The 24,072-nt window shown below is 42.6% G+C and overlaps 1 long non-coding RNA gene across 1 annotated transcript; it reads right to left on the reverse strand.

Moving 5' to 3' along the window:
* Positions 1 to 8,176: 8,176 nt before the first annotated feature.
* On the reverse strand, positions 8,177 to 21,834 carry LOC139046084 (uncharacterized). The gene is made up of 3 exons (XR_011505639.1): positions 21,666 to 21,834; positions 9,295 to 9,497; positions 8,177 to 8,403 (listed from the first exon to the last, which is right to left on the reverse strand). It is a non-coding gene; the product is annotated as an uncharacterized lncRNA (long non-coding RNA).
* Positions 21,835 to 24,072: the final 2,238 nt, after the last annotated feature.

The raw sequence follows: 24,072 nt of genomic DNA on the forward strand, positions 1-24,072 counted from the left end.
AAACTACCTGGCCCCCATCCTTGTCTCAGGCTCTTCTTTAGAAAAGTATAAACAAAAACCATGTACAAGAAGATCAAATAATATCTATAATTATGAATGAGTCGTACAGGAGATATATAAGACCAATCTGCGGAAAACTATAAGACAGTATTATAAGTTAAAGAAGGACTAAACAAATGGAAGTATATAAAGTATTTGTGGATGGGAAGACTACATATGGTAAAGATATTAATTCACCAAAATTGATCTATGTATTAAATACAATCTTAATCAAAACCCAAGAGACTCTGTTTTTAGAAACTTGGCAAGCTAATTCTCAAATTTTATGAAAATTCAAAGAGCAAAGAATACTGAAGACACTCTCGAAGAAGAACCAGTTAGGAGACATACTTTACTAAATATTAAGATCTTTTAAAGTCATGGTGATTAAGATGATGTGGTATTGACAAAACGATAAAGAACTGATGATTGGAACAGAAATGACAGGCAGAAATAGGCTCCTAAATTTATGATCACTTTGTTTAAGACAAAGGTGGCACTAAAGAGTGAGGAAAAGCTATTCTTTTTAATAAAAGATTCTAGGACAATTAGATACAATATATTTTTTAAAGCCTTGATTATGTCTTCACACCACACATATAAATTAACTACATGTGGATGGTAAAACTGACCACAAACTTTAACACAAGAAAGCTTGTGGAAAATAATATAGGAAAAAGTGTTTTTACTCTTCTACTTATAATCCTAGTTACTGTATATCCTTCACTATTTTATTGGGCTTTAAAGATTAATGATTGCTAAAACACTGTTATTTATTGTACCTTTATAAATATGGGACAAACACTTTGGTCTCAGAATGATTTTTGGTTTTAATGACATTTAATATTAATATGAGAGCTTATTCTCTCTGTGTTTTCTTAACACATCTTTGCCTACCCTGCTCCTGACTTTTTGTTTAGGTGCATATTTCACAAGTAGCGTATACTTCATTTTCCTTCCTGAACCATGAGGAAAGGCTTTGGTTTTCATTCAAAAACTTTAACCCATTTGTACTTATTGTTATAACTGATATTTTATTTCTCTTGTTATATTTATAATTTCAATTTTATGATTTCTTATTGCTTCTTTGTTTTCTATATTTTAAAAAATGCAATGGAAGAAAGCCCTCACTTAACAAGAAATTATAACAAAATAGAAAATATCTAGAAAAATACAACATCTTGGGAAATGTGCCAGACACGTACAAAGAAAATTTTTAAACTTCACTGCGAGATGTAGAAGAATGCTTAAAGAAACAGAAGGATGGAGTGCCTCCCACACCTGCTAAACTGAGGACCACAACACTACCGATTTCCCTCAAATCAACCTGTGAGTGTCCTGAAATTTCGTTTCCAACTTTAAAGCGTTTTGTTCGAGTGCTATTTTTATAATTAGATAAAGTGAGTCTAAAATTTATGAGAGAATAATCTGGCAGAAGTTGTGGACACAACTGACAATTTCGAGGCAGGCCTTGTACAAGCAGAGCTCAGAAGCACGCGGTGTGACGAGCCGCGAGAAGACAGGGAGGGGCGGAGGAGCCGCCGGAGGAGCAGAGCGAGGCCGGCAGCGCAGGGAGGGCGGCGCGGAGGAGGAGCTCCGGGCACCTGGCACCTGCGGGCCAGGAATCCAGGCGTCCCGCCCACCAGTCCAGGCTTAGCAACAGCAGCAGGTCGCTGGAAGGTTAGTTACACAAATTGATAAAGGCATGGAGACTTCTTAGCACACGGCCCGGCGCGCAGTCCTCACTCGGTACCTTCTTGCCGGCAGTCGCTGTCGCTCACAGAGCGCGTTAGCCCTTAAAGATTCTGAGAATTCCTACAGGAAAGAAGTCTGCTCCATGGCTCTTAACGCAGGCTTCCAACACTTATGTGAACAGAACGTGCCTTTTTAAAACCTAACTTCTCTTAAATGACCGTGGTCCTAAGGAGCATGCTCTGGGCAGCGCAGCCCCTGTAGGAGTAAGAACTCAGGGTACGACAAGGACGGCATTCAAAATTACTGGGGTAACACGGGAAAATTTTTTAAATGATACAGAGAAAATCAACTATTTGGAAAGAAAGGGCTTCATTTCAAACTTTGTATAAAAATAAACCATAAGAAACTAAACTAAATAAACTAAAAAGAACTAGCAGGAATAAACTAAAATAAATAAAATTTAATTAATTAAAAGAAAATGAAAGAAACCATAAAATACTCTTGGTTGTTTGTTTTTAAACCCTGTTTTAACCTTGGCGTAGAGGTTACTTATCTTAGCATAGCAGCAAAAGCAAAAACTAAGGGAAAATCTTGATAGATTTTATTACATGATAACAGAATTTCCGCAAATTAAAAAACATCATAAATGCAATAAAAGGAAAACTATCGATCTTTTTAAATATCTGCTACTATACTCAATAGGAAAACTATGACCAAAACAGGCAATTGGCATAAAAAGATAATTTAACAAGAAGACACATAATATCCAATCTAATACTATAAAACAGGTAATTCAAAGAGAGAGAGTGAGAGAATATTGCACTCTCCCCTACAGCTGGGGAAGATTAAACCCACCCTGCTCAAGTGTTTGGGGAAATGGAAAGTGTACCCCGAGGAGAGTGTCAGTGTGAACTTTCTGAAGGTCAATTTGGAACTTGTAGCAGAAGCTTTAAAAATATTAAGTACTTTGATCTGGAAACTTCACCTCTGGGAATTTATCCCAAGAGTATGGAAGGCTGCAAAGACAGTCAGTCACCAAAGTACCGATCTAGGATTGAAAACTGGAAAACCAATACTCACTAAGAGGTTGACTAAAACTTCCGTACATCCTTACAATGGAATCACCTCGTGTTGTAGAAGAATATTTAAATACTTGAGGAAAGGCCAAAGATATATTATTAGGCCAAAAAAAAAAAGCCATTTCCAGATTTGAAAATGTACGAGTGGTGGGGTGTCAGGGGAGTGAGACTGAGCAAGAGAAAGAGAGACAGGAAAAAGCCCAGAAGACTTGACGATGAATTGTTCAATGCGGTCCTATCGTTCGCGGGGATTTTTCTCGCAGTAAACACGCACAGCTGATACCTTGGCTCCTCCAGAGGTGGAGCACGTGGTGAGGGTTGGAGCAGGAGCACAGTGGGGAAAGTGGGAAGGTAGCAGAGGGGAGGCGCCTGGGCCACACTTGCCTGCAGGCTGGCTCCCCTGAGAGAGGAGGACGCTGGGCTGTTCATCCAGCAGGTCTGCCCTGGCCGAGGACTGTGGGGCATGAACGCACAGCACGTGTGACTTCCACGTGTGGGGTCAGCCCGCCCCTGCAGCCGGAGGAGGCCTCGGGGAGAGGGTCCCAGGGGCTTGCAGGAGAAGCCCCAGCAGGAGGAAGGCGGGGCATGCTTGGCTCAGGCAGGGGACCCTGGCTTCCGGCCCAGCTGAGACAACCAAGAAAAGGAAACATGGAAATTATTCTTACAACCACATTGAAATATAGAAAAATTAACCACTGTTTGGGGTGTTCCTAAGCATCATACATGATAGCAAGAAGAATACGAAAACCACATCGCTCTAACAGGCTGCATGCGATCCACGACCAGGTGTGGTGGGGGAGGCTGAGCTACCAGCATCGGGAGGCAGGTGCCTTTCAGCTCCTGGCTGGGGTCTTGCGAGGAGCAGGCTGTGTGGACATGGCCTCACCTGGGAGGGGCTGACAGGGAACATTTTTACATCAATCTAGGGTGGCAGAGGGCCGCAGAGGGAAAATACCAGAGGTAGAAACCGAAGAAGCTGCTGAGCAAAGGGTTTGCAGGGGTGGACCTGCGTTTACAGCATCGGCTAGAATAGTGCTAGGCTTGGAGTGACACCCCGTAAATCCTGACTTAACCAAACTGTGAGGACAGGACCAACAGCACAAGCAAAGGGCGCTCGAACCTGTCCTCTGCCGGCACCCTACCCCTGCCCCACACCCAGAGTGTGCCTCGGAAGATGCTTACAGGCACAACACCCAGTGTGAACAAACTGGCTCGCCTCCCGTCCCCACCGTTCTCAAGAGGAAGTATTCCTTCTAATATGTGATGCCATTCTCCGTTGACTCCCAAGGAGCGCCTACTTCTGCCCACACCCTTGACTTTTGATCCACTGCTGCCTGGTAGGTCTCTTTTTGTTATTCTTCAATGGCTCCTATGTGTGACACAGAGTTTGCCGGAATGGAGAAAGTAAGACGGGCAAAATCACATGCAAGATTCTAACCTGTCCGGGAGAGCGGGCACATTTCACTCTGGACACAGGGGGTCTAAGATAAGAAGACCATCTGCACTGCGTGGGCCCAGCTCAAATCCTGCCTGCTGCCCTGGAGGCCCCTGCGATGGCATTATTAGTGACCGCTCAAGTGGCGTCCCAGCAGGAGTATAAGATGGCAAGGCAGAGCCGAAGCGGCACCAAAAAACCTCAACAGAGAAACTTAGGATGGCTCCTTTGGCACCAGCATAGATTCCATAATGCCTCCAAAATCCAATAGCAAATTTGTAAATCAAATCAAAAGTAGGTGAAATGAGCCCAAGTGGGAGAGATAAGTGGGGCTGAAATAAAAGTAGGAGGAAGTATTGCACCATGAGGCTGAATTTAAAAACGCGAGGCCATTTGGAGTGAACTCATCAGTTTTCGGCAGAGTAGCCTCTGTCCCAGGAAAGCTCCTGTGCGGACTATCAAGTGTTGTTTGAAACAGCTTCTGAGTCGGATTACCTTTCTTCTGTCTTTTTTAAACCTGACCTTATGTTTAATTCAACTGCACCGCTTTAGGACAAAGTTGGTGCAAATAGGGTTCATGCAGCCAGAACATACTGTCAGATACGACACAACACGATGCATGGGTTGGGGTGCAACCGACGCCCTCGCCGGCTCCCTCCAGTCCCTTTCTCCCCGCGCACCTTGAAGGGTATGCAGGAAAACCACACACCCCCAACTGTGGAAGGCGGCAGCTGTACGTACGCAGGGACATTCGTGTCCTATATGCACACATCTGAAGAGGATCGTTTCCACAAACACCAACGGACGAAAAGTTCCTTATGAGGCATCTGAACAGGGCCCCTCCTCCCCCTCCTCCTGCCTCTCCCCATTCTCCCCCTCTTCCCCCTCCTCTCTCTCCTCCCCCTCCTTTCTCCCTGCCTTTGAGGTCTGGACAGGCCTCAGGCTTCAGGAGGCTTCTGGAACATGGCAGCAGTGGGTCATGGCAGCGGTGGGGGATGAGCAGCGTAGGGGATGCGCAGCGGTCGGGGGAGGCACAGCGGCGGGACAAAGGCAGAAGCCCAGGCCACCCTGGCCCCTCCGGGCACACTCACGGGCAATCTGCCCACCCACAGGCTCAGGGAAACCGAGGCTCTCTTCAGACGGTGACAGCGTCACTGAAGAAAGGGCATTATTTTGGCTTTAAGCGGACAAAAATAGAAAAAACTCACAGGTTTGAAGTGTGACTGGGCCTGCCTAGTGGTCAGCCTTCCAAGGCACGGTCACCTGGTCACATGGAAGCCGCTGGTATCTTCCGGTTGTGGCTCCGAGCCTGATGCTGGTGTCTTGACTTTGGGATCCAGAGCCCCCAGGGCTGAAATGTCCCTTTTCCTAACCGCATCCCTTCTGTGTTCCTGGAGCAAAATCTCAGGGCGAACAGAAAACACGAACAAACACGGAGCAGGAGCCCACAGCCCGAAGCCAGGGAGCATGGCCCCCTTCCCAGGAGCTGAGGCCGCTCTGGGGGGCGCCCCGTATCCAGGACACGGAGCATACGGGGCACCCTTCTGAGGGCACTTCTGGCTCCTGTGTCCAGAACGCTTTGACTGGGCTGTGCTTGGTCATTCCGCATTCAGTACATGTGATTGATACTTTATTCCATATTCGTTTGTTCTTTTCGCCCGTCCTGTGAGCACTTTCTTTCATGAGTATAGAATGGGAGCATTTTCATAAATATGATATTTTTTACTATAAATGTCGTATGTGCATATCTTGTTCTCCGGCTGAATCCAGAGATGCCCGGGTTGTGGGCCTTGATTGGTGCCCTGCACCCGTCGTCTCCACCATCATGCAAGGCACAGCAGGAGCTCGACGAGTATCTGTTGATTAGTGGAACTCGAGCCATGAAAGACAGCCCTCTTTGGGGAGCTGTATCCTTTAAGTGGGCCAATTAGCTTGTCTGCTCCCCATCACCACTGATGGGATATTGTGAACTGCTCATGTCTACAATCAGCAGATTCAGGTACTCATCGTTGTGAATAGCTTTCCACTCTTCCAGGCTACCAAAAATAGCTGTACAGTAAACTCTCATTATGCAGGATGATGGTAAGACGTGGTATTGTAATTAATTAAACATTCTGGTCAGTACAAAGAACATATATATGCAGAAGACCAGCCTTTACAAAATGAGGACATAATAAGGTATACTTAGTGCTAGAATTACGCCAAACATGATGTAATTGCCTTGTTCGAAATGATCTAAAAGACTCATCTTAGATCTCGCAGGGTGCACGCAGGCTATCAATTTGGAGAGAAAATCTGTACTTCCATTTATACACCAAGTTGAGGAGAAAGGCTTAAATCTTTCCTGATCCCTGAATATCCATGAAGCTCCCATTTTAAACGTTCTAGTATCGGCCTTATCTTCAATAGCTGAGCCTTTAATTACTTGCCTGAAATTCCTTGCTATTTTAACTCTGGACAAAGGGTAATTTAAAGAATATTATCTCTCTGTTTTAAAATGAATGAGAAGGAAGTCGTACAGCGAATTTCCAGGGAGTCTGAACGTTAGGAGTTTTCCTCACACTCAGGATTTTGTCTGTCTTACAAGATTCTCTCTTTAAAATCTTACTTTTTGTCACACATGTTACCAGCCATTTCAATAGAAATTGAAGTAGTTAAAATTAAATTTTAGTGTATTATACAGCTTTCATGCAACTTTGTTTACTTAAAGATTCTCTAATGTACAAAAGAGAGTCTATCAACTATTGTTTCCAATTTGTTCTAGTTTTGGAAATTTAGGTTTCTGTATGCGTATGTGCTCAGAAGTATTTGAATAATGAGCATATTTTTAAATGAGTAAAATAACATTAAAATATAATGTGATTCGATGGATCTATAGTTCTCAACCCCGGTGGTACGTTGGGATGACCCAGGAGCCTTTAAAAAAGACATAAGCAGGCCCCAGCCTGAGACTTTCTTTAAAAGTTAATATTTAACTAAAATTTAGGGCTGGGGCAGGGCCCAGGAATCCATACTTTTAAAATTGGGGGAGATTTTAAGCAAAGTTAAAACCCAAGACTGTGGTAGAGATAAAAACTGAGCTTCTTAGTTAAATATTTATTGAGAGGAGCAGGGTCTGTCCTCTCAAAACAGGAGAGAAGGAAATTCACGCTTCTATGTGCAAAGACAACTGCGTCTGGCGGAGGACTTTCCAGTCGGCATTTCCAGCTCACCGAGGACTTCACGTCCTCTTTAGAGGAAGCAAATGAACTCTGAGGCGCTGCCTTTTATTTCCCCTCCTCACAGGCTTCCCTTACCTTGATGCTCCAGATATAATTCTAAATCTTAAAGAAAAATGTATCAACAAACTCTTCTCATCTTTCTATTAATTTAGAAGTGGACAAATTCCTCATAAAAAGTACTGAAAGCAGAATGAGCTCGTAATTGGTTCCCACGTATTTACACTGGGCGCACAAGTTTGCGAACCAGATAGCATCTCGGGTGCGTGTCTGGGAGGAGGTGGCACTAAGATCTTGCTATCACGACATCAAAGCTGTGAAGAGATGAAAGGGCATCTTTCTATTTGCATCATAAACAAGTTTTACACATATGATATTCCAAGAATCTTTCATTTTAACAGGTGGAAAAACAAGGACAGAGGCACCTCCGTACAGCACACAACCTCACTTGCGGTTGGTGATTCAGTGTGCGCGGCTTTGATAGAACCTCCGCAATTAAGTGCGCTGATGAGCAAGGACTTGTTTAGTTCTTTATAGGGTACACCGTGTTTACTGATCCTCGGTTTATGGGATAAATCTATCATCATTTGGGCACAGCTGCAAATAAATTTTTAAAGGGACAATTTTTATTCTAGAGAGCAAATTTCAAGTTTTTTGTCTCCTTTTCTGAAGGTTTATAACGTGAAAGGGGCAACTTGGTAAGTTCCAACCTGCCTGCTGCAGGTGAGGAGATGCACGGCTGGGTAACCAGTCCTGTACGTCGGAATTTTTCTCCCGCGAGTCTGTGAACCAGGCCGCCGTGAGCCCCCAGACGCAGGCCTGCGGTGCAGTTTGCTGGCGGTGCAGTTTGCAGGGGATTGTCGCTCTTGGCGGTGGCGAGGTGCCTCTGCAGGGAGCACAGCGGCTGCGTCCAGGGGGCACCACCCCGTTCTTTGCCCTTGTGAGAGAGAGCAAAGAGACAAATGGCTTTCATCAAGAATGAGTTACGTGCAAATTAGGTGTCTTCTAATTGTACCCAGAACCTTTGTGAGAGTCCCGCTCAAGCTTACGCGATCTCTTAATTACAGAAACGCCTCTCTGAAACGGCTTCAACCTTCAAAATAAGAATGCAGTCATCCTTGGACATCCTGGTCTTTCCAGTGAGAAGGGGTGAAACGTTAAGTCCCGAGGCACAACAGACGTATACACAAAATGATTCACTATAATAGCTTCTCCCGTTTCACGTAATGTCATCTAATACCGCAACTACATTTGTCCCAGAGGTGTATTTTGAATACGAGGAACATGGAAATATTTAAATAAATCAGCTATTTAATGAAATGAGGAGAGACACACTTCAAGTCAGCATCGTTAAAGATAAATATTGTTCTTTCATTAAATGTATGAAAGAAATGCAGACTGCACATTGCTTCACGGGTCACGCTCCGCCTCTGAGAAGGCAGCAGGTGCCAGCTGGAAGCGGATCTCAGCTAAGCGAAAGCCTCGATCATACAGAACCGACCCGTGTCCTTGCGTGTCACTTCAATCAGCTAATGTATACTGGGCATTGATTTGTGTGGCATTATGCTAATTGCTAGGGAGGGCAAACTAAATGGAGAAAACACCGCGCCCTCAGAACCCTGTAATCCTGCTGGGAAAAATGAGACTGAGCAATCAGAACAAATCAATGGACGAGACCGTTTTCTGGGGAGCACCGCAGGCTGCACAGCAAATACCAATATAATAAAGTGTTAAATTGCACGGCAAAGAGAAGAGGATGACAAAAACATGCTGAATGTTGACTAAATTCCTAAGAACTTAGACTGGATGTTGCAAGGCCAACACTTACACCTGACACTCAAGCCGCTCTGTGCCTGGTGCATCTGCTCTTCTCGTGGGTCACAGCAAGATGGAGAACACGTGTACTTTGGCTGGGGCCAGGGTTAAGAAGGACCGCAAATTAAAATATCCAAGACGCTATCCCAGTCTTCATTTTCATCATCTCTTTGGGTTAAGCGCACGGCATCTCTAAGATGTGTGGGCTTCTGTGACCTGATGGCAACAAGAATGAAAGGCTGTTGGAGCACCAGGGCTTTCCTGGACCACTGCTGGTCTCGGCACTGCAGGCTGGCCCAGCTGGGCCCTGGCTGGTCACTCCTGAGCTGTAACCAGTGCCATCAGGGGCCAAGGGGTCTGGCCATCAGACCCGAGTTACGAAATCCCCATACTAACAGCTCCTCTTTCCCCCAAGCCCAGCACCCCTGCACCCCTTCAGGAGGACTCAGGGCAACATCTGGATTTCCCTTTCTACCCCTCGCAGACCATGGGAAAGCCAGGTATGGTCTCAGGTTCATGAGCCACACCATCCGCCAGCCAGTCCCACACCACGCTGCAGCGCCATCTTGGCTGAGGCACCAAGCCGAGTACAGAGGTCCTCCTAGAGTTTCAAGTGACGGGATGGAGTGAGTGTCCCTCCTTTTGACTTTTCCTCCACACACCACCCTTCTGGAACCTTCACTCTGGGGGGCAAGTCAGGATATATCATCTCTTGCCAGCTCTGACTGTCACTCCCCTCCTCTCCTCTCTCCTCTCCACAAGCCTGTAGGTCAGAAGGAGCCAGCCGTTCACTCCTGTGCCTCACGGCCTGGGCTTTCTCTGCTCAGAGTCTTCTCCACAGGCCTAGGCCTCAACAGGGTAACGGGAATAAAGGACCTTAGAAAAGATTTCCTCTCTCGACAAAACCTGGAATTCATGATTATTTTGTCATCATAAAAATCTTACTTTGGATTTCAAAAGTTGAAAATCAATGTCCTTCTTTTGTTTCCACTCCTACGTAACAATCCCAGTCCTCCAAGAAAAGTGGCGTCTCCAGAGCAAGCGGGGCGAGCCCAGGGAAGGAGCCGCAAGGGAAGAGCACGTGAATGTGCACTGAAAGTGTGACTCCAGTTCTGTTGTATTTATTCTTGTGTCACACCAGATCGCCCGGGAGGTCCTCATGGAGGGAGAGGCATCTGGACTTGGCATTTAAGGATGAAGAGAATAAGGTGAATGTGTTGGATTGGAGAGGCAGAGTGGAGACAACTTGAGCAAAGGCCCAGGGAGTTACAATGAAAAGTGTAAACTATCTAAACATTGCTGAAAACAGGGATTTGTGCAGATAACGGCATTTCCTGAGGCCTATCCGAGTTTGGTGTCTATGGAGACCTAGCACCTTAACTTTCTGCCAATAAAAATCTGTTTTCAGAAACAGTTACCATGAAGCTTTGCAAGGTCTCCAGGTGTCAGACAAATATTCAGCAACTACTCCAAGAAACAGAAAGATTCAACTTAACAAACCGACTAAGGTTAGTAATTGGGGTTATGATGGTATCAGTAAGTACAGTAAAAAAAGAACCACAAATTAGCGAGTAAATAGTGGAGTGGAACTCCAGCACAATTCTCCCGACTGTGAACTCAGGATTCTTTCTGTTACACCACATCGCCTCTCTTACTGTCTGCATCCCTGAACTTTTACAAATCAAAAGACAATGGAGCAAATGGCCCCAATCTTAGCAGCTGAGATTGGCTTTTCTTCTTGGTCCACAAGCAATGACCCTACAAAGCCACTTGGCGGCTGCCGATCAACTTGGCCCCACTACTTTCCCAGATGCCCTGTCCACAGGTGACAATATGGATGTCTGGGCACAGACGCTGTGTGCTGCTGCTCGACAATCCACCATCCATTGGCGAGCTTCTTTTTCTTTGCATGGATTAGAGGTGGTGGGAAGGGAATTCCTAAAGTCCCATGGGTTCCAGGAGGCCTACGCGCCTTCACCCCCCTCTTCACACAGCACATGTGTCAAGTCCTACGTCTTCCGGAGTCCACAGAGTCACGGTAGATACTTCTCAGTAAGCTGGACCACTTCTGGAGATGGAGTAGAAAATGTATGTGCCCAAGATTCTCCATCCGTGTGCTCAGTGTCTGCCTAGCCTACGAATTAGGCTCTCCTCCCAGCTCCCCCATCTTGTGCTGCTGCAGGCTGTAATCTCACGTGTTCTAGTGACTTCCCAGTTCTTAACACCTGCCTTGACACCACCACCAAGATCTGGTAGTGACCAAGACTGAACAACCAGTCAGGGACACCAGAGACATCACAAACTCCCGCTTGGACCATTACAGACATGCCTGTTGGATTGTATATCGAACTTTCAAGAACCCATCACCCAGCTTCAACAATTATCAGTATTCTGCCATTCTTGTTTCATTGACCCCCACCCTTTCTCCATGCCCCACTCAATTATTATCCTTACTATATTTTTACAGTTCTTTTGGGGGAATAAATTTAAGTACACTGAAATGCATAAATTTTAATTGAATAATTTTGACAAATAGATAACAGCTGTGTAATCCACATCCTATCATGCTGTAGAACATTCCACCTTGTCAGAAGGTTGCCTTCTGTCCCACCTCCTAGAGGCAATCACTGTTCAGATATATTTCACCGTTGGTTGATTAGCTCAGCCTATACACGAGCATCACGTAAATGGAATCATACGGGATGTGTTTTGGGGGCCTGGCTTCTTTTCTCAGCTTAATGTCTGTGACCGTCATCCACGTGTTGGCTTTGCCAGTAGCCTGTTCCTTTTCATTGGTGAGCAGTATTCCACTGTAGGAATGTACCACAATTTGTTTATCCTTTCCTCTCTTGGTGGCCATTTGAGTTGTTTCCAGTTTTTTACTATTGTGAGAAAAATTGCTATGAGCACTAGGATGCAAATCTTTTGGATGTATATTTATTTTTGGTTTGGTTTGGTTTTTCTAAATATATAAAAACATGACTCCAATTATTGAATCAAAGAGTGTGTGTTTAATTTCATAAGAAACTGCCAAGGGGGCCAGCCCTGTGGCTGAGTGGTTAAGTTCGTGCGCTCCGCTTCGGTGGCCCAGGGTTTCACCGGTTCAGATCCTGGGCGCGGACATGGCACTGCTCGTCAGGCCGCATTGAGGCGGCGTCCCACATAGCAGAGCCAGAAGGACCTACAACAAAACATACAACTATGTACTGGGGGACTTTGGGGAGAAGAAGAAGAAAGAAAAAAAAAAAAGAAGATTGGCAACAGTTGTTAGCTCAGGCGCCAATCTTTAAAAAAAAAAAAAAAAGCTGGGCATGTTGAGGGAGGAGGTTTGAATTAACACATGCTTCATTAAAAAAAAAAAAAAAGAAACTGCCAAACATTTTCTAAAGTGGTGTACTACCAGAAGTGTGTTAGAATTCCAGTTGCTCCTTTTTAAAAAATTGTAGTCATTCCAATGAATGTGGATTGATATCCTGCACAGTCTTAGTTTGCATCCTTCTGCTGACTATGATGTTGAGCACTTCTTCATGTGCTCATTTCACCGTGTGTGTATCTTCCTTGGTGAAGTCGTTGTTCTAGTCTTTCCCCATTTTTTAAAATCAGTTGTTTTCTTTTTGTTATTGAGTATAGGAATTATCTTCTCAATACAAGTCCTTTGTCCTATGTGCATTGAGAATATTTTCTCCCTGTCTGGGTTTGCCCATTCTCTTTCTTTAACTGTATTTTTAATGAGCAGAAAGGGATTTTTTTCAATGTCTTATTAAATTTTTCTCTTGTGAATATTGTTTCCCATGTCCTGTCCAGGAAACATTTGCCGACTTCCTGGTTATAGAGGTATTCTCCAATGTTTTCTTTTAAACACTTAATAGCTTTAGTTTTTACTCTTATGTCTATGATCCACCTCAAATTAATTTTTGTTTATGGTATGAGGTAGGCCAAGTTTCTTTTTTTTTCTTATATGGATATCAAGTTATTCCAGTAATATTTGTTGAAAAGACTTACTTTTCCCATTAAACTTCCTAGATGCCTTGGTTAAAAACCGATAGACCATATTTATGTGGGCTCCAGAATCTCTGTTCTATTCCATTGTTCTACTTACATCTTCTTGCCCTATAACCACACAATCTGATTACTGTGCTTTCTAATAAGTCATGAGGTCAAGTATCATAGGTTCTCTCACAATGTTTTGGCTAGTCTATATTCCTTGTGCTTTCATATCAATGTTACAATCAACTATTTTTTAATTTTATGGGATTAAGATTGGAATTGTGTTGAAAATATAGGTCAAATTAGCGATGACTGACATTTTACCAATATTGAGTCTTTGAACCATTCATGAACATGGATTATATCTCTTCATTTACAGTCTTGTGTCACTAAACGACAGGGATATGCTCTGAGAAATGCATTGTCAGATGATTTCGTCGTTGTGCGAACATCATAGAGTATACTGACACAAACCTGGATGGTACAGCCACCACACACCCAGGCTGTACGGTTCTAACCTTGTGAAACCACCATCATACATGCAGTCAGTTGTTGACCGAAATGTCGTTGTGCAGAGCGTGACTGTATTCAGGTATTCCTTACCTTCTCTCAGCAAAGTTTTTTAGTTTTCAGGTACATATGTTGCATGTCTTTTGTTAACCTTATTTCTAAGTATTTTATTTTTTTGACACTATTACACATAAATTTTTTTATTTTTCAGTTGTTTGCTCCTAGTATATAGACATTCAATTCTATTTTCGAACATTGACCTTTATCCAGAGACTTTAAATGCACATATTTGTCCTGATAAGCTTTGTTGTCAATAAAGTAGAATTTTCTGGGTAAACAATCGCGTTGTCTGTGGACAGGGCAGCTTGACTTCTTTGTTTCTAGGCTGTATACTTTTCATTTCCTTTTCTCACCCTTCTCACTGGTTGGGACCTCCAGCAAATGCTGGTGGGGGTGGTGCCAGCAGGCGTCCCTGTGTGGCTCCCAGTCGTGGGGGAAGCATTCTGCCTTTCAGCGTTAAGTATTATGTTACGTGAAGGTTTTCATAGACGCCTTTTATCAGATGGAGAAAGTTCCCTTCTATGACTAGTTCCCTAAGACCTTTTGTCTTGAATGGGTTTTAATTTTTATCAAATGCTTTTTCTGCATCTGTTGAGACGAATATATCACTTTCTTCTTTATTCAATTACTATGGTCATTATATTGATTTTTGAGCATTAAACCAACTTCACATTCACAGGATAAAGCCCACTTGGTCATGATGTACCCTTTTTATGTATCGTTGGATTTAATATGATAAAATTTTGTTAACGATTTCAGCATCTATGTTTTTAAGAGATATTGGTTCATAATTTTCTTTTTCTGTGACTTTTCTGTTAGGTTTTGGTGTCACAAGTATGCTGCCCTCATAAAATGAATTGGAAAATTTTCTTTCTACATTTTCTAAAAGAATATTGTAGGATTGGTAATATTTCTTCCTTAGATGTTTGAAAGAATTCACCACTGAAAGCTTCTGGGCCTGGAGTTCTCTTTGTCGGAAATGATTTTGACAGAAAGTTTAAGACTTTGATGGATATAAACCTATTCAGATTCTTTCTTTCATCTTGTGTCATTTTTAAGTTTGTATTTTCTAAGGAATTTGTCCATTTTAATTTGCCATTTATTGGCAAATTGTCAATAAATTTATCAAATTTATTGGCATAAAGTTGTTATAATATCTCCCTATTATTCTTTTGGTGCCTGGAGGACCTCAGTGATCTCCCTCTTTCATTACTGATGTTATTAATTCATGTTTTCTCCCTTTTCTCTGAATTATTCTTGCCAGGAGTTTATGAATTTTATTAATATGTTCCAAAGATCTAGTTGGGTATTGTTATATTCTCAACTGTTCTTGTCTGTTCCTGTTTCATTTATTTCTGTTCTTATCTCTATCATTTCCTTCCTTTTGGTTACTTTGGGTTTAATATGCTCATTTTTTTCTAGTTTCTTAAAGTGGAAAATTAGAGCATTGATTTAAATCACTTTCTTTCTAAAACAAGCATTTTGGAGTTATAAATTTCCCTGTAAGTATTGCTTTAACTACATTCCATAAAATTTGATATGTAGTATTCTCATTTTCATTCAGTTTGAATTATTTCTCTTTTCCATCATGATTTCTTCTTCTTCTACTTTGATGTATGGGGTTGTTTTAAGTTCATCATTTAACATAAAAAATATTTGGAGCTTTTCTAGAGCTCTTATTCTTATTGACTCCAAATGCAATTCCATTGTGGCCACAAGGTACACTCTGTAATATTTCAATCTTCTGAAATTGATTAAGTGTTGTTTTAGGCCCAGCATGTGAATCATGGTAATAAGCATTCCATTTACGCTTGAAAATACTCTGGATTCTGCAGTGTTGGGTGGAGTTTCCAGAAATGTCAATTAAGTCATTTAGATTCTATAATTTCGATTTATAATTTACACATATAGATTTGTAAACATATAGATTTATAATCATAATTTATAATTTATATTCTGTATCTTTACTGATTTTTTGTCTAGTTGTTTTATAGATCATTGAGAACAGTTTTACTATGATAGTGCATTTATCTCTCTTTTCTCCTTTGTTGGTTCATGTGTTTTGAATCTCTGTTATTAAGCTTGTACACATTTTTAATAATTACGTCTTGCTGATGTAGTCTTTTTTATAACTATGAAATGATCTTCTTTATCGTTAGTAATATACTTTGTCTCAAAGTCTATTTTGCCTAGTATTACTGTGGCTACTCCAGTTTTTAATGATTCCTGAGACATATATATATGTATACGTACATATATACATATATTTATATCTATCTCCTTTTACTTCAGATTATTTGTATCATTGAATTTAAAGTGCATCTCTTAAGACAACATAGAGTTGATCTTGCTTTTTTATCCAGTCTGACAATCTCTGCCTTTTAATTAGTGTTTTGGTCCATTTATACTTCTTCCAATTGTTAATATGGCTGGATTTAGGTCTACCATTTTACTATTTGTCTCATCTGCTTTTTTTTTCTCAGTTTCTCTTTTCTTGCCTTCTTTTGAGTTAATCAAAGATTTTTTGGCATTCTATTTTAATCTCTGTTTTTAGCTATATTCTTTCTTTTTTTTTTAAGGCTGGTCAAGTGAAGCAGTGGGAGTGGAGAAGAAACAAAGAAATCTGTAACTGGCTGTGATCAATTACTTGTGAACACCACTGCATTTGCACCAGCCTTTAGCTATTTTCTTTTAAAAACTTTCAGTGGTTGCTCTAGAGATTACAATGTACATACATAATTTATAACAATCTATTTATATTTAATATTTTGTTATTTCATGTAGAATATAGGAATCTTACAATGCTATGGTTCCATCACCCTCATATGTTATTGCTTTCATATATGGTATCTGTATACACAGTAAAATATAGTTCTATAATTTTTAGTTTAAAAATTATTTTGTTTTCTTTAAAAATTTGGAGAAGAAAAATATTGATATAGTGTTTACCCACATATTTACCATGTCGAGTGATCGTCACTAAATCTTCTAGATCCCGTTACCACCTGTTGTTTCTCCTTAACTTGAAGAATTTCCCCTAGCACTTCTTACAGTGCTAGTCTGCTGAATATGAATTATATTAGTGCTTGTTTATCTGAAATGTCTTTCATATTCATTCTTACAATTGTATTATGTTTTATTTAACTTGACATAGCTGAAAGATGATCATTTCAACATGCAATCAATATAATAAAATCATTACTGACAGAGCTTACCTTGGTCTCTTCCCACTAAGTCTTTGAAATGCAGTGTGTATTGTACACTTACGTCCCCATTCAGACTGGTCATATTTGAGTGCTTGGTGGCTGTCACCAGTGGCTCCTGAACTGGACAGCACAGCCCCGGAGTACCTCTTTGCCTTCACTGTTGAAGAGCAGTTCCATGGAGACAGAATTCTAGGTTGACAGACTTCCTCCTGCATCACCTTTTTTTTTTTTTAAAGATTTTATTTTTTTCCTTTTTTCTCCACAAAGCCCCCCAGTACATAGTTGTATATTCTTCGCTGTGGGTCCCTCTAGCTGTAGCATGTGGGACGCTGCCTCAGCGTGGCCTGACGAGCAGTGCCATGTCTGCACCCAGGACTCGAACCAACGAAACACTGGGCCGCCTGCAGCGGAGCGCGCGAACTTAACCACTCGGCCACGGGGCCAGCCCCTCCTCCTGCATCACTTTTAAAACGCCATTCCATTGTCTTCTGGTCTCTATCATTTCTGGTAAGGAATCCGCTGTTATCTGTGTAATCATTTACCGTATGCCACGTGCCATTTTCTCTAACTGCTTTTTCACATTTTATATTTACACTTGGATTTCAGCAACTGAGCAATGACATATGCAGGTGTGCTTTTCTTTATATTTATCCCACTCTTTGAGCTTCTTAGATTTGTAACTTGATGTCTTTAATCAAATGTAGAACTCGTTTAACCTTTATTTCTTCAAATACATTTTTCTGTTCCATTATCATTGTCATCTCTTTCGGGGGCCCTGTTAGACTACTTGACATTTTCACACAGGCCTCAAAGGCTCTGTTCATTTTGTTCGATGCTTTCCCTGTCCTTCAGAATTGCTGTTTTCTGTTCATATGTTTTCAAGTTCACTGATTCCTCTGCCATCTTCATTCTTCTGTTAAGTCTTTGAATTTTCCATTTCTATTATTGAACATTTAAGGTCTATAATTTCTATTTACAATTCTTCACCAGAGTTCCCCAACTACTCATTCATTAGGCACTTACTTTCCTTTGAGTTCTAACGCACACCTTATTAGGTGCTTTAGAGCATTTGTCTGCCCATTGCAACATCAGGTTCACTTGGGGCTGGTTGTTATTTGCTGCTTCTTTTTTGTTGAGTATGAACCACATTTTGTTGTTTTTTCACATGTCTAGCTTTTTAATATTATTAAGTACAAGTTACTATGAATGAAACATTGTAGAGTCTCTGGATTATTTTATGCTCCTCTGGAGAATGATTTTTTTTTTAGGAAGATTAGCCCTGAGCTAACATCTGCCTATCCTTCTCTCTCTCTCTTTCTTTCTTTTTTTTTTTTTTTTTGCTGAGGAAGACTGGTCATGAGCTACCATCCATGCCCATCTTCCTCTACTTTACATGTGGGACGCCTATCACGGCATGGCTTTTGCCAAGCAGTGCCATGTCTGCTCCTGGAATCCAAACTGACAAACCCCAGGCCGCCAAGAAGCAGAATGTGGGCACTTAACCACTGCACCACGGGGCCGGCCCCTGGAGAATGATTTTTATTTTAGCAAGCAGTTAATTTGTCTTGGCTCAAATGCCATACTCTGCAGTAAGCAACAGCTAAAATCTCCATTTATCTATATTGGCTTTAGATGTGGCTTTTTCACCAGATTCTCCAGATCTCCTGCTCACAAGCATAGTTGTGCAGTCAGCCAAGGATTAGGTGGATTTTATATGCCAATTTAGGACACTCTGTCTTTCCGGATTTTCCCTCTGACTTTGTAGATGATCTCCCAGCTCCAAAGTGTCTCTTCTGACATCTCAATCCAGAAACGCTGCAGCTTTCTGCTGCCCAAGTCACAGACTGGGGAGTACCTCAGGCAGAAGGGTGCCAACTCAAAAACTGTACCAAGCCCAGTGCTTGTCTTTCGAGGGTGTGATGCCTTCCAGTTTCTGCCTATTCTCAGTTACTCTCCATTGCCATCAACAATTTTTTTATACGTTTTGAACAGTTTCTGTAATGATTATCTATGGAAGAGTTAATCTGACAAAGCTCTCCTGCCATTACCACAAACTTGAACTTCCACACATCAGATTTTGAGTCCTGCCTTATGATTAACTCAACAATTCATGGTACCTAACTATAGCCTGAAGTAGCGTTGGATATTTCTCCTCCTTTAATTTTCCCAGGAGGTGTTCTTGTAGTACTTTGAGGAAGTCCAGTGGACCAGACCCTGTCTGGAGTGCCTGTGGAGAGTCTCTCCCAGTCTCTGAAGCCAAGCCAACTAGGACAGCTTAAGTGGAAAAGTACCATCAGAGAATTCATCTAAACTTGCCATCCTTCTCCTCAGAAAGTTAACTGCAATCACCTCTCATAGGCAATATTTGATTCAGTGTTTGAATCACGTTAAGATAGTTTTTGCTGTTGGTGCCATCAAGTCACATCTGACTCCCAGTGACCCTGTGGAAACCCGAGTAGAACCCTGCCCGGTCTTTCTGCACCATCCTCTCACCTTCCAGTGCTGCATCAGATGATGCTCCACTGCTAGTCAAAGGGTTTTCATGGACCAATTTTTTCAGAAGTGGGTGGCCAGGTCCTTTTTCCTAGTCTGTCTTAGTCTGGAAGCTTTGCTGAAACCTGTCCACCATGGGTGACCCTACTGATACTTGAAATACTGTTGGCGTTGCTTTCAGCATCACAGAATCATGCAGCCACCACAGTATGACAACTGACAGATGGGTGGTGTGGTCCCCTGACTGGGAAATGAACCCAGGCCACAGTGGTGAAATTGCTGAATCTTAACTACTAGACCACCAGGACTGCCTGTTAAGATTGTATCCCCTCCTAAAACTCATTTGGGGAAAAAAACTGATGAACTGGGAATCTTCAGAAAATTTGCTCCTGGAACAAAGTGTGCCTTCATTGCCCCCTCCCTTACCTGGTTTAGAACTAGCCAACCCTTTCTACCGCACTGCTGCATTTAAAATATTATAACCTGATATCGTTATACTAGAGCCAAGACCTGGGGAAGAGCAGACCACTTTTCACTAGCCCAGCCAATCATGGAAGAGTACCCAGACTTTATATTATGTCAGGCTCTCTTTTTTTCTCTGTAGGGCAATATAAATTTAAAATGAGAGAAAAATGCTTAATACTTAATTCTGAAATTTAAAAGGAAGCTGTCTACCATTGCTGTGCATCTTGATGAAAATAATATAGTAATCATTAAGGAAAATATAGAAGAAAAAGAAGTACTCACAATGAAATATCACTACATGCCACCAGACTGACAATACCAACTGTTGGGGAGATGTGGAGCAATTGAAATTTTCATCACTGCTGGTGGGTGTGAAAATTGCCACAACCATTTGGGAAAACATTTTGGCATTAACCTATAATTTTGAATATATGTCTATACCATTCAGTCCAGAAATTCCACTCTTCTTTTATTCCCTAGATAATCTTATGCATATGTGCAGCAAGATTCATGTGAAAGAATATTCTTTGTAAAACTTTTATGTAACAGCCAAAAGCTAGAAACGACTAGTGATCAACAGGAGGAAAGAGAAATATATTTTGGTATATTCATACAATGGAAAACAACACAGAAATGAAAATAAAACTATACATAAATGAAAATAACTTTAGTGACACGCAACATCATGGATGAACTTCACTAACACAATGTTGGGCAAGGGAAGCAGACACGAAAGAATAGAGACTGCATGATTCAGTTAACATAAAGCTCAAAATAGACCTATTTGTACTATATGGTTTAGGATGCGTATATAGGTCAGTAAACTATTTTTAAAAATCAAGGAAATAATTACCATAAATGTCACAGAAACTGGGGAGCGGAGGGGGGCAGTATGTTGGGGGTGGTGGGTACACCTGTTCTTGTTTACAATTATTTATGAAAATGCACTTTTCCATGCATATGCTATATTTCACAATAACATCTTGAAGACATAATAAAATTAAGGGAATATTAAGGGCTTGAAGGCCTCTAAATATTTGGGACTTTAGCACTTTCAGTGCTTTAAGAAAGTCTTACAATAGACCAGTTTGCCATCAACACCCACCCCTCCCAGCACCACAGCGCTTTTCCCAAAGTTTAGGAATTCCAAAAGAGACCCTATTATATATATTTACACATTAGCATGTTTTATCCAAATGCATGCCATAAATGGTTGATGAAAACAGTGAAGGAAGTTATGGGAAGTACATTAAAAATACTAAGGATGTCTCTCCTCCCCACCTTTAGTAGCTTGGCATTAACATAAATTATCTGAAGTAAAGTCCATTATGTTTACAAAGCAGGTTGAGAGGGGAGATGTCCCCATTCTTGCTCAGAGCAACCGTCAGGTCTCCTACCGTAGTTTGAAACGGCACCTCCATCTGTGGGTGAGACCACCCCCCGAGTCTTTGGTCACTACGAACCCTGGGAATAAACCCACCGCCCCAAGACCTCAAACCCCCACAGCCTCTGAGACGTCAAGGGTCCCTCTCACTGTGCTTCAAATTCACCGTGATCATCACTTCGTAACGCTAAGTCTCTGCGGGTGCTTCTCCCCACAGGACCCTGTGCCCCCCAAACCTGACTCTCTTTCCTTCCAACATCTGTCGCCCCCGCTGCTCACCGTCTGCCCTCAGCAAGTTTCCCACATCCTCCAGCATGCCCTTCGTGCTCCAACTCCGACCTGGCTGTGCTCCCAGGACACTGCTCCCTCCAGGCTTCTCAAGTGGCAGCTCTCGGGTCTCGTCTCTCACATAACTCTCATTGCCACTTCCAAACTGTTTCTCTCCATCCTTTAAAAAAACCAAGAAGCCTCCTTCAAGGACATGAGATCAAATTTTGCTACCCTTTCCTGATTTTCTGGCCACTCTCCCTCATTCGTGATTCACTCTAACACCAGTCCCGTCCTCCTGCCCGCTATTGCCCCTGGACTCATCCTGGTACCTTCAACATCACTTTGGACCGGGGTTCCTCAGCTGATGTGTTGCAGGTGCCATGTGTGCACTGTAGGGTTCCAGGAGCATCCCTGCGTTCTACCTACTAGATTCCAGGAGCACAAGCCCCAGGGCAGCTGGGACGCTGACCTCAGACAGTTTTGCAGGTACTGCCCGGGTCTCACTTCCTGGCCTGGTCCTGCCTGGCGCCACAGCTCTGAAAATGGGCTTCTCCTGTGCCTTGCTCTCTAGGTTGAGTCCCCATCATGACCCCAGTTCCAATACTGGGGCTCTCGCCTTGTTCTCTTAGGCACCTGCCCACTGGTCTGCTCTTTGATGCTTGGACTCTTACTGCATCCTTGCAAATCTCCCTCCTAGAAGCTGACCCAGCCCAGTGACTGTCCTTCTACCTGTGACTGACATCCCCAGAGATGGTTATCTACAACCTCTCCAGCTACTGGCAATTTTGTTTTTTCCGGATTTCAGCCAATCCCAGCATATCTGGTCTAGGTGCAGCTACTCAGACGATGTGGCCACTGCAACAAAATATGGTATAAATATTTCAGTGGGAATAAGGATTCTGATAGTGACAAAGAGAGAGTTTGATGATTTTGCATGGGGGTGTGTATGTGTGTGCGTGTGCGTGCACGTGTGTGTGTGACACACCAGCCGATGTTGCCCTGAGACTCAGGACGACAGGCATGATGTCCCCCAAGTAGCAGGCCACTGCAGCGAAACCCAAGTCTGTGCCTGCGAGAGGGGTGCCGGTGGGGCTCCCCAGATGGCTCTGGATCAGAGGCCATAAGGGTCCCAGGCTAATGCACACACTAAAAGGTCGCCGAGTCCCTATGGACACTGAGCGGCCACAATCTGTCACTAAAACCATATTGTTCTAGGCTTTCAGGGAAAGGAACAAAATACTGAGTTGAAGTTCAAGAAATTGTCAGCTTCTGCAATCTAGTGTATTTTTCTTTGAAAGGGGAGACCACTTCTAAAGCACTGACCGAAGTACTGCCAGCAGGTGCTTTAGTGGATGCGACCACGCGGAGCTCATGGTTCGGATTGGGACTAGATCCCTGCCTACATGCCATCACCCTTCCTCACCCAGTTCATCTAACGCCCAGTCAACACGCCCTTCATTGTATTCCGTCTACACAACCCATCCAGAAACAGAGAACTGGCAAGAGAAGCTGATTTGTGGAACACACCAGGAATAAGGCTTGTCGAATCCAGTTTATAACCAGCCATTTCTCCAAAATGTAGAATCAAGGCGCCAAGTCACAATGATCTCTTCTTCCTCCTAGAGTCCTGTGGTCCTGGTGGTCCAAATCAGCCCATGGTTATATATCGTCTAGATATACATGGTCAGAATCATTTTGTGTGGGTGATGTGGACCCCCAACTAGACCATAAACATCTTGACGATGAGACTCCGTCTTCTTCTGTAATTTCCACAACACCGAGGAGCAGGCTCAGGCGCGTGAGAATCTTTAGTTGGTCTAATACCCATATTAGTTTCAGACTATCCATTGTAGGGACCCTAAAGATTATCCAATCCAGCCACTCCTATGATGGGTGAGGATGATTTCTTGGCACAATTTTGGAGCTAAGACAAGAAGTTTACGTTTTAGATCTTGATGAAAAACTTTAATTTCAACTTTGGTTTCAAGTTAAGTGCCAACCATGTGCCGGACACTCTGCTAGGGGCCAAGTACACACTGACATATAAAACAAGGCATGATTCCTGAGGTCAAGGAATTCATAGTCAGATGGGAAGAAGAGGTGACAAAAAGTAAACACGTAAATAAATATGTGATGGTCAGTATCGCAAATGTTAGCGAGGAAATGAACAGTAGAAAAGAGTTATCCGTCTGGAGGCGTAACCTTCCAACAGTGGTATTTATTACAAAGCTCAAAGGTCATCTCTGAGAACCATAGTTTAATTTTAATGCAGGGTAATACTACTTTTGACAAACTGCACAGCCATAATTCTCCACTAAAGCCAGGAAAAAAATGAAGAGCCTCTTGGCCTCGGTCAGTGTAAGACTCATCACCCCAAAGGCCTCTCCCTGCTTGTGGGTATTTTTCCTGCTCCCTA

This window comes from Equus asinus, chromosome 1, assembly GCF_041296235.1.
Source record: "Equus asinus isolate D_3611 breed Donkey chromosome 1, EquAss-T2T_v2, whole genome shotgun sequence".
NCBI lineage: Eukaryota > Metazoa > Chordata > Mammalia > Perissodactyla > Equidae > Equus > Equus asinus.